Genomic DNA, 12127 nt, shown 5'->3' on the forward strand with positions numbered 1-12127 from the left:
GAAAGGCTGCTAATGGCAGCCCATAGAGAGAATAGAAGGTGTGAATGGCCAAACGGCAGAGAAACTGGAATCAGAGGGTAAGTTGTGACAGATGAAATTTCTTACTGACTTGCACCTTCTCCACAGTGACACCTCCATTATGAAATGAAATTAACAAGGAACATTAAACAAGAGACTGAAATATTTTACAGGCACGTCAATAAAATCTTCAACGATCACCGTTGGTATTGTTGAAACTTGGGGTTCAGTCATTTCTGACGCAGCGGCACCAACATTTGGCAAAGGTGCAACCCGCGTCAAAGACTGGTTTGAGACCCACTCAGCGGAGATGACATCTGTCATTGTAGCAAAAAGCAAAGCCTACCTGATGTACAACACAACCCGACAGCTAAAACACTGCCAACTCCAATGGTGCAGTAGACAGATACTGCGAAAGAAACAATGGATCGTGAAATCCAAACTGCTTATGAAATCTACGTGCTGTGTGTATGAAGAGAGCAAGAGGGAAAATTGCAATGTTAGCATTCATAGAAACCCTACAGTGCAGAAAGAGGCCATTCGGCCCATCGAGTCTGCACCGACCACAATCCCACCCCAGGCCCCACCCCCGTATCCCTACATATTTTACCCACTAATCCCTCTAACCTACACATCTCAGGACTCCAAGGGGCAACTTTTAGCACGGCCAATCAACCTAACCCGCACATCTTTGGGAGGAAACCGGAGCACCTGGAGGAAACCCACGCAGACACAAGGAGAATGTGCAAACTCCACACAGACAGTGACCAGAGGCCGGAATTGAACACGGGTCCCTAGCGCAGTGAGGTAGCAGTGCTAACCACCGCACAGCCCTAAATTTCGTAGAACTGGATTTGATAATCAGGCCATGGCCTGAGATATTGAGAGGTTTGCGGTGAGCTATGAGGAGAGGCTGAATAAACTAGGCTTGTACTCGTTGGAGTTTAGAAGAATGAGGGGAGATCTCATTGAGACGTATAAGATGATGAATGGGATAGATAGGATAGAGGTGGAGAGACTCTTCCCGCTCAAAAAAGACAGTAGGACTAGGGGGCACAGCCTCAAGATAAAGGGGGGGCGGTTTAGAACGGAGTTGAGGAGGAACTTCTTCACTCAAAGGGTGGTGAATCTCTGGAATTCTCTGCCCGTTGAAGTGGTGGAGGCTGCCTCGCTAAATATTTTTAAGACGCGGGTTGATGGGTTTTTGATAAGAGAGGGGATTAAGGGTTATGGGGAGAGGGCGGGAAGGTGGAACTGAGCCACGACAGATCAGCCATGATCTTATTGAACGGCGGGGCAGGCTCGAAGGGCTAGATGGCCTACTCCTGCTCCTATTTCTTATGTTCTTATGAGAGGGGAGAGATACAGAAGGGCCCAGAGGGGCAATTGTTTTCACACACAGGATGGTGAGTGTCTGGAACAAGCTGCCAGGGGTGGTAGTAGTAGTAGTAGTAGAGGCAGGTACAATTTTGTCTTTTAAAAAGAATTTAGAGAGTTACATGGGTACAGAGGGATATGGGCCAAACGCAGGCAATTAGGACTAGCTTAGAAGTTAAAGGAAAAAGGGCGGCGTGGACAAGTTGGGCTAAAGGGCCTGTTTCCATGCTGTAAACTGCTGTGACCATGCAGGGCGAGATGAGGAAAGATCTTGAGAAGGGCTACACTGCCCCCCCCCCCCACCCCTGATCTTTGGTAAGAGTATTGGAAGAACGGGTTGTACCAGCGTGACCTGCCCTCGGGATGTCCTCTGTGAGTGTACGGATGTAATTTGTTACGAGTGGTGTAGTTAACGTGCGCTGAAGAACGGTTGCGAGATAGGGCCAGCTACTCGATAATAGAACGACATTGAGTGGTTAATGTGGCCAGTGAGACTGCATTTCAAATCATTGAGGTATTGACACAGACTGCAGAGAGTCTTTAAAACATTCAGGATAGAATTAAACACACTGGTTTCTATCAGAAGGAGTAAACTTAAAGTAAAAGAGGGACTAGAATTTGGGTTTAGAAATGGGGAGCCAATGGCTTAGTGGTATTATCGCTAGATTATTAATCCCAGAAACCCAGCTAATGTTCTGGGGGCACCCGGGTTCGAATCCCGCCACGGCAGATGGTGGAATTTGAATTCAACAAAAAATATCTGGAATTAGGAATCTACCGATGATGGTGAAACCATCGTCGGAAAAAACCCATCTGGTTCGCTAATGTCCCTTTAGGGAAGGAAATCTGCCGTTCCTATCCAGTCTGGCCTACATGTGACTCCAGAGCCACACAGCAATGTGGTTGGCTTTTAATTGCCCTCTGAAATGCCACTCAGTTTAAGGGTAACCAGGGATGGGAAATAAATGCTGGCCAGCCAACGACGCCCCCTGTCCTATGAATGAATAACAAAAAAAACTATCCACAAGGTGGATGCAGGTGAATAGAAAGCTGGAGAACCTTTAAAATCCAGGCATGAACTTTTGTTTGGACCAGATGTTGGGTGGCACAGTGGCACTGCTGCCTCACAGCGCCAGGGGCTGGCAGAGTCCCCTGGTGAGTGAAGAGGTGAGCCACCTGATGAAGGAGCGGTGCTCCAAAAGCTCATGCTACCAAATAAACCTATTGGATTTTAACCTGGGTGTTGTGAGACTTCTAACTATGTCTACCCCAGTCCAAAGCCGGCAATTCCAGCCTAGAGTGAACGTGTGGACATCCTTGTGTCTCCACAGGTTTCCTCTGGATGCTGAGGCTCCCTCCCCCCCTCCAAAGATGTGTGGGTTAGGTTGATTGGCCAAGCTCAGTTGCCCCTTAGTGTCCCAAGAAGCGTAGGTTGGGGGTGGATTTAGCAGAGTGATTACGGGGGATAGGGCCTTGGTAAGATTTGGTGTAGACTCGATGGGCTGAATGGCCTTTTTCTGCACTGTGGGGATTCTATGATTTACAAAATGTTCATTTAGAATTGTGTGAGATGATCTGCAGTTGGGAAGGAGACATCGAAATTGACAGTTATTACATTTTACTGGAAAGGTTTTTACATCTATCATCAGTGGCAACTCAAGCTTTTGTGTCACTAATTCTAGTTGCTTTAGTATGTTATCTGTAGTATGTAATCAAAGCATTAGGAAAGCAAGCTTGTAGCTTAGAAATAAAATGTGTTAGAAATCAGTGATGAAAAATCCCTTCACAAGGTAAGAAATCACTCTTCAATATTATAAAATTTTGATAAAGTTACTTTAATATTGTAGGAATAATTCTCACATATGAAGAAGTTCCACAACACCAAGTTTAATTCCCAACAGATTTATTTGGAATCATGAGCTTTCGGAGTGCAGCTCCTTCACCTGACGAAGGGGCAGCGTTCCGAAAGCTCGTGCTACCAAAATAAACCTGTTGGACTTTAACCTGGTGTTGTGGGACTTCTTACTGCGCCCACCCCAGTCCAACGCCAGCATCTCCACACACGGCTCTCACATATGAAGAAAGCTTCCTGGGTTGACAGACTCGGGAGAGTGTAGATCTGTTATTTCTGCTAAGGACATGTCTCCCCAGCACAGAAACTCAAAATAAGACAAACTAAATTGATTGGGAAGGGTGGACGGGTACAGTCTTGTGGCTCACATGTAAGACAACTGACTGGTTAAATATTAAACAAGTTATCCAAGCAAGCAATGAGTCATGAACTCAATTCATGGATTTCTGATAGGAATAGGAGGGGGTCCCCTTGAATATCTAACTCTAAGAAATGGACAATTGAATAAGGCAATGACAAAAGACCCCCAGACATAATGTATACGAATGGGCTTTTGAGAGGGAAATTCACTTCAGATAAGAGAGCTTATCAAAGCGATCCATGCTGTCTTTTGCCTCAAAAGATTGGCTAGTTCAAGAAAACCAAAAAAACGAAGAAACTGCACCACATCCAAGCACGGGGATGGGCTTCATCTATCTGTTTGTCTGATCAGGGGACAATAAAGTATTCTGAGGAGACTATCACCACCAGACATGGGGATCAGCATCTCCCTGATCTGGGATCAGTAAACCCTTCCGGAGAGACTGTCACCTCCGGACATGGGGACCGGCACCTCCCTGACCCGGGATCAGTAAAGTTCAAAGTTTATATATTCGTGTCGCATTACATTAACAGTGCAATGAAGTAACTTCATTGCGGCACAAGTGGGTTAGCATTGCTGCTTCACAGCGCCAGGGACCTGGGTTCAATTCCTGGCTCAGGTCACTGTCTGCGGAGTCTGCAGCTTCTCACCGTGTCTGCGTGGGTTTCCTCCGGGTGCTCCGGTTTCCTCCCAGAGTCCAAAGACTCGCTAAATTCTCCCCCAGTGTAACCCAAACAGGTGCCGGAGTGTGGCGACAAGGGGATTTTCACGGTAACTTCATTGCAGTGTAAATGTAAGCCTACCTGTGACTAATGAATAAACTTTACTGTGAAAATCCCCTAGTTGCCACACTCTAGCACCTGTTCGAGTACACTGAGGGAGAATTTAGCATGGCCAATTCGGCTGACCAGCAGGTCTTTTGAGACTGTGGGAGGAAATCGGAGCACCTGGAAGAAACCCACGCAGACGTGGGGAGAACACGCAGCCTCCACACTGTGACCCAAGCCGGGAATCGAACTCAGGTCCCTAGTACTGTGAGGCAGCAGTGCTAACCACTGTGCTAGCATGGTGGCAGTAAACCATTCCGAGTAGACTTATCACCTCCAGATACAGAGGTCAGCATCCTCCTTGTTTCACCCGATTATTGAAGGCAGACCCAGGAAACCATTCTCACCTGTTACGGGTTGTATGCCTTTTCTGTCTATTTAGCTAATGTATCATATCTAAGCTTCTTAATAAACTGATTGGAAAAAAATGTTTGAGTGTGACTCTGAAGTTTTCTTTAAAATTTTCTGTTTTAAAAACCCCACAATCCTTACAGGAGGAGGCCATTCTGCCCATTGAGTCTTTACCGTGCACATCCCCAATCCCAGGCCCTATTCCTGCAAACCCACAAACTTACCCCGCTAATCCCTCTAACCTACGCATCCTGAGACACTAAGGGCCAATTTAACATGACCAATCAAACTAACCTGCACATCTTTGGAGTGTGGGAGGAAACCGGAGCACCCACACAGACACGGGAGGAAACCTTGCAGACTGCACACAGACAGTCACCCTGAAGCCAGAATTGAACCCAGGTCTCTGGCACTGCGAGGCAGCAGCGCTAACCATTGTGCTGCCCCATTCTAAGATTCGGACGTTGTTTCTGTAGGTAATAATATTTCTAACTTGGCTGGAGTTTAGTATTCTGGATAAATAAATCAATTAGCTTTCTTGTAAATACATTATATATTTATTCATTCACGGGATATGGGCATCACTGGCTGTACCCAACATTTTGTTCCCCATTCCAAGTTGCCCCTTGGAGGGCAGTTGAGAATCAACCACATTGCTGTGGCTGTGGAGTCACATGTAGGCCAGATCAGGTAAGGACGGGCAGATTTCCTTCCCTAAGGGGACATCAGTGAACCAGATGGGTTTTTCCCTGACAATGGTTTCACCGTCATCAGTAGATTCTTAATTACAGATTTTTTTTTTAATTGAATTCAAATTCCACCGTCTACCCGTGGCGGGATTCGAACCCGGGTTCCCCAGAACATTCGCTGAGTTTCTGGCCAGTGACAATACCACTAGGCCATCGCCTCTTTTCCCATCTGAGCGTTTAACGTCACCTGTGTGGAGCTGAGAAAGGACACTGGGGAAGGCTCAGACGGCAGAAACTTCAGCCTGGACACAGTCCAGGAGCACAATGACCATCCATATCTTGTCCCTTTTGGATAAAATCAAATGCAGCATTTATTCTCCATCCAGTAATCTGACCTTTTCATTTAGTACAGTTGTTTACACTGGTCTCCTTGGCAACACCGATATTGTGTTCATAGAAACCCTACAGTGCAGAAAAAGGCCCTTTGGCCCATCGAGTCTGCACCAAACACAATCCCACCCAGGCCCTGTCCCCATTATATTGTACCCACTAATTGCTCTAACCTACGCATCCCTGGACACTAAGGGGCAATTTCTTAGCATGGCCAATCAACCTAACCCGCACATCTTTGGACTGTGGGAGGAAACCAGGGTACCTGGAGGAAACCCACACAGACACGAGGAGAACATGCAAACTCCACGCAGACAGTGACCTCAGCCGGGAATCGAACGCAGGTCCCTGGAGCCGTGAAGCAGCAGTGCTAACCCACTGTGCTACCGTGCCGCCCTCATTCCCATTCACTAATATGAGATTTGCTTCTTCTAACTTATGGATGTTACCAATTAGCAATCACCCCCTCCCACGTCCCTTTTTAGCAATGTTTTTAACATCACTTCATCTCCCATTGACCAGCTAGTGTAATGGGTGAGTTCTCCCTGGAGGTGTTGAGATGCCTGTGTCAGGGCGGGTTTAGAAATATAGATACTAGAAGTAGGAGTAGGCCATTCAGCCCTTCGAGCCTGATCCGCCATTCATTTTGATCATAGCTGATCATCGAATTCAATATCCTGATCCCCCTACCTCCCATATCCTTTGATCCCTTTAGGCCCAAGAGCTATATCTAATTTCTTCATGAAATCGCACAATGTTTTGGCCTCAACTACTTCCTGTGGTAATGAATTCCACACATTCACCACTCTCTGGGTGAAGAAATTTTTCCTCACCTCAGTTTGATTTGATTTGATTTATTATTGTCGCATGCATTACGGGCGGCACGGTGGTTAGCATTGCTGCCTCACGGCGTCAGGTATCTGGGTTCAATTCCCGGCTTGAGTCACTGTCTGTATGGAGTCTGCATGTTTCAAGTTTATTTATAAGCATCACAAATAGACTTCCATTAACACTGCAATGAAGTTACTGTGAAAATCCTCTAGTCACCACATTGCAGTGCCTGTTCGGGTACACTATGGGGGAATTTGGCATTGACCAGCGTGTCTTTCGGACTGTTTGAGGAAACCGGAGGACCTGGAGAAAATCCATGCAGACACGGGGAGAACATGCAGACTCCGCACAGACAGTGACCCAAGCCGGGAATTGAATCCGGGTCTGTGGTGCTGTGCTAACCACGTCTATGTGGGTTTGATGTAGAGATGCCGGCGTTGGACTGGGGTAAACACAGTAAGAAGTCTCACAACACCAGGTTAGAGTCCAACCAGTTTATTTGACAGTAATCTCACAAGCTTTTGGAAACGGTGTTCCTTTGTCAGGTATGTGGAAGGTTCTGATCAGAGGAGGGTGTATAAAGCTGGACTGATGTATGAGGAAGGATTGAGTTGATTGCCATTGTATTTGCTGGAGTTCAGAAAAATGAGGGGGGATCTCATAGCAATCTACAAAATTCAAACAGGACGAGACAGGGTAGATGCAGGGAGGATGTTCCTGATGATTGGGATGTCCAGAACCAGGGATCACAGTCTGAGGATACAGGGTAAATGGTTTAGCACAACAGATGATGAGAAATCTCTTCACCCAGAGAGTGGTCAGCCTGTGGAATTGTCAGCACAGAAAGTAGTGAGGCCAGAACATTGGATGTTTTCCCGGGAGCAGTTTTCAGGATCGAAGGATATGGGGGGGTGGGGGGGATGGCAGGATCAGGCTATTGAGTTGGATGATCTGCCATGATCATAATGAATGGTGGGACCAGGCTCGATGGACCAAATGGCCTCCTCCTGCTACTGTCTTCTACGTTCTGACCAGATCATCAGCTCCCTTCGTAACAGCTATCTTCAGTGTCATTTCTCCAGAGTTATCAAAACTGTCGACCATGTCAGTAGGTGCTGGGTAGTAAGGGATGTGGAAATGTTATTCCAAACCCATAACATGCCTGAGATGTTGCGTTACTTCTGCTGTGAAATGAAGACCAACATCACTCTCTATCCTTTCCAGAAAGAGATCCTTTCTCTATCCTTTGCCCATCTGGCAAAGATCTGTCTCCCACAGGATTTTAGCTGCTGTGACCACTGCATCATTTCTACACGCAGGGAAAGCTTCAATCCACCAGATAAATGTACCTATAACAAGTAGGATATCAAACTCATTGGGAAGCGCAGAGAAGGTTTACCAGGCCGATTCCTGGGATAACTGGACTGGCGGATGCGGAAAGATTGAGTTGGTTAGGATTGTATTGTATTCGCTGGAGTTCAGAAAAATGAAGGGGACCTCATAGAAACCTATAACATTCAAACAGGACTAGACAGGGTGATGCAGGGAGGATGTTCCAGATGATTAGGGTGTCCAGTGGGTTACAGGCCTGTGCAATCTATCTGCAATGTTTCCCAGAAATATCATTTAGATAGGACGTGTCAATAGGGACCTGTTATTTTGCAGGGCCAGATTAATTTGGACACAGAGGAGACTCAGGTTCAGGTAGCAATGGGCATTCAGGTGCATCTTCAGACACCAGTAATAATTATGTAACATGCAGAGGACCCCAAAAGGAGAAACATGTCCCCAGTTCAATTCATTAATCAAATGCATTCTTCTCTAAGGCGTGAAGTGTGACCAAAATTAAATTTGATTTGATTTATTATTGTCACATGTATTGGTATACAATGAAAAGTATTGTTCCTTGCCTTCTATATGGACAAAGCATACTGTTCACAGAGAAGGACTCATAGAATCCTACAGAAAGAGGCCCATCGAGTCTGCACAGAACACAATCCCACCCAAGCCCTACCCCCATATCCCTAAATATTATACTCACTAATCCCTCTAACCTACGCACTAAGGGACAATTTCTTAGCATGGTCAATCAACCTAACCCACACATCTTTGGACTGTGGGAGGAAACCAGAGTACCTGGAGGAAACCCATGCAGACACAAGGAGAATGTGCAAACTCCACACAGACAGTGACCCGAGCCAGGAATCGAACCCAGGACCCTGGAGCTATGAAGTAGCAGTGCTAACCCACTGTGCTACCGTGCCGCCCAAGGAAATGAGAGCGTGCAGAATGTAATGTTACAGTCACAGCTAGGGTGTAGGAAAAAGGTCAACTTAATATCAGGTAGCTCCATTCATAAGCCTGATGGCAGCAGGGAAGAAGGTGTTCTTGAGTCAGTTGCTACATTATCTCAGACTTCTGTCCCTTTCTCGCGACAGAAAAAAGTGGAGGAGAGAATGTCCGGGGTGCGAGGGTCCTTGAATATGCTGGCTGCTTTTCCAAGGCAGTGGGAAGTGTAGACGGAGACAATGGATGGGAGGCTGGTTTGTGTGATGGACTGAGTCATCCTTTTGATAGCAAAAACATCATAGAAACATAGAACAGTGCAGCACAGTACAGGCCCTTCGGCCCTCAATGTTGTGCCGAGCTATGTCCAAACCCAAGATCAAGCTATCCCACTCCCTATCATTCTGGTGTGCTCCATGTGCCTATCCAATAACCGCTTGAAAATTCCTAAAGTGTCCCGACTCCACTATCACAGCAGGCAGTACATTTCTCACCCCAACCACGCTCTGTGTAAAGACATCATGTAGGACAACTGAGTCCTTACTTGCTCTGAGGGATAAGGGACAGATGTTTCTATAGTATATGCCTCCTTTGACCAACGACACATCAAATTCAAGCTCATGACACATTTTTAATTCACATTTAACTGTAGCGCGTTAAATCAATGCCAATGATTGTGATTTGGGTGGATCCTTAAGCAGCATCTTCCAAACCCACGAACACTACCATATAGAACAAGAGCAGTAGATGCCAGGGAACATTACCCCTTGGAGGTTCTGCTCCAAGTCACTCACCATCCTGACTTGATTTGATTTGATTGTCACATGTATTAACATACAGTGAAAAGTATTGTTTCTTGCGTGCTGTACAGACAAAGCATACCGTTCATAGAGAAGGAAACAAGACAGTGCAGAATGGAGTGTCACAGTCATAGCTTAGGCGAAGAGAAAGATCAGCTTAATGTAAGGTAGGTCCATTCAAAAGTCTGATGGCAGCAGGGAAGAAGCTGTTCTTGGATGGGTTGGCACGTGACCTCAGACTTTTGTATATTTTTTGCAACAGCGGAAGGGGGAAGACAGCATGTCCAAAGTCCATGGAGTCCTTAATTATGTAGGCCACTTTTCTGATGCAGCGGGAAGTGTAGGCAGAGTCAATGGATGGGAGGCTGGTTTGCGTGATGGATTGGGCTACATTCATCACGCTTTGTAGTTTGTTGCAGTCTTGGACAGAGCAGGAGCCATACCAAGCTGTGGTACAACCAGAAAGAATGCTTTCTAGGTTGCATAACTAGGGTGTAGAGAAAGATCAACTCAATGCAAGGTAAGTCCATTCAAAAGTCTGACGGCAGCAGGGAAGAAGCTGCTCTTGAGTCGGTTGGTATGCGACCTCAGACTTTTGCATCTTTTTCCCAAAGGAAGAAGCTGGAAGAGAGAATGTCCAGGGTGCACGGGGTCCTTAATTATGCTGACTTCTTTGCCGAGGCAGCAGGAAGTCTAGACAGAGTCAATGGATGGAAGGCTGGTTTGCGTGATGGATTGGGCTACGTTCACAACCTTTTGTAGTTTCTTGCAGTCTTCGGCAGAGCAGGAGCCCATACCAAGCTGTGATACACCGTTCAACAGATGCCAGGGAACATTACCCCTTGGAGTTCTGCTTCAAGTCGTTCACCGTCCTGGCTTGATTTGATTTGATTTGATTTATTATTGTCGCATATACTACCATATAGGGAAAAGTATTGTTTCTTGTGCGCAATGGAGACAAAGCATACTGTTCATAGAGAAGGAAACGAGAGAGTGCAGAATGTAGTGTCACAGTCATGGTTAGGGTGTAGAGAAAGATCAACTTAATGTGAGGTAGGTCCATTCAAAAGTCTGATGGCAGCAGGGAAGAAGTTGTTCTTGAATAGATGGCACATGTCCTCAGACTTCTGTATATTTTTTCCGACAGCAGAAGGTGGAAGAGAGCATGTCCAAGGTCCTTAATTATGTAGGCCACTTTTCTGAGGCAGCGGGAAGTGTAGGCAGAGTCAATGGATGGAAGGTTGGTTTGAGTGATGGGCTGGGCTTCATTCACAACGCTTTGTAGTTTCTTGCAGTCTTGGTCAGAGCAGGAGCCCATACCAAGCTGTGATACAGCCAGAAAGAATGCTTTCTACGGTGCATCTGTAAAAGTTGGTGAGAGTCGTAGGAATCATGCCAAATTTCCTTAGCCTCCTGAGAAAGTTGGTGGGCTTTCTTAACTATAGTGTCCACATGGAGTGACCAGGACAGGTTGACGCAGCACTGGGTGGCATGGTGGCGCAGTGGTTAGCACTGCTGCCTCACAGCACCAGGGACCCGGGTTCAATTCCCGGCTTGGGTCACACTCTGTGCAGAGTCTGCACGTTCTCCCTGCGTCTGTGTGGGTTTCCTCCGGGTGTTCCAGTTTCCTCCCACAGTCCAAAAGACATGCTCGTTGGGTGCATTGACCGTGATAAATTCTCCCTCAGTGTAAACCGAACAGGCGCCGGAGTGTGGCAACTAGGGGACTTTCACAGTAACTTCACTGCAGTGTTAATGTAAGCCTACTTGTAACACTAAGAAATAAACTTCAAACTTAAAATTTAACTGATGTGCTGGGCTCCTCCATCATTGAGGATGGGGATATTGTGGATCATCCTCCTCCAGCAAGTTATCTAATTGTTCATCACCATTCATGACTGGATGTGCAGAGCTTAGATCATATCTGTTTTTTATGGAATTGCTTATTTTTGTCCATCACTTGCTGCTTATGCTGTTGGCACACAAGTAATAGAAAACATAGAAAATAGGAGCAGGAGGAAGCCATTCAGCCCTTCGAGCCTGTTCCGCCTTTTAGCACAATCATGGCTGATCATCCAACTCAATCGCCTAATCTTGCTCTTTCCCCATAACCTTTGATCCCGTTCATCCCAACTGATATATCCAGCCACCTCTTGAAAACATTCAATGTTTTGGCATCAACTACTTCCTTTAGTAATGAATTCCACAGGCTCACCACACTTTTGGTGAAGAAATGTCTCCTTATCTCCGTCCTAAATGGTCTACCCTGAATCCGTAGACTGTGACCTCTGTTTTTGGAGTCTCCCACCATCGGGGACATCCTCCCTCCATCTATCCTATCTAGT

The sequence above is a fragment of the Carcharhinus amblyrhynchos genome, unplaced genomic scaffold (genome assembly GCF_965287045.1).
Source record: "Carcharhinus amblyrhynchos unplaced genomic scaffold, sCarAmb.v2.hapA scaffold_39, whole genome shotgun sequence".
Classification (NCBI taxonomy): domain Eukaryota; kingdom Metazoa; phylum Chordata; class Chondrichthyes; order Carcharhiniformes; family Carcharhinidae; genus Carcharhinus; species Carcharhinus amblyrhynchos.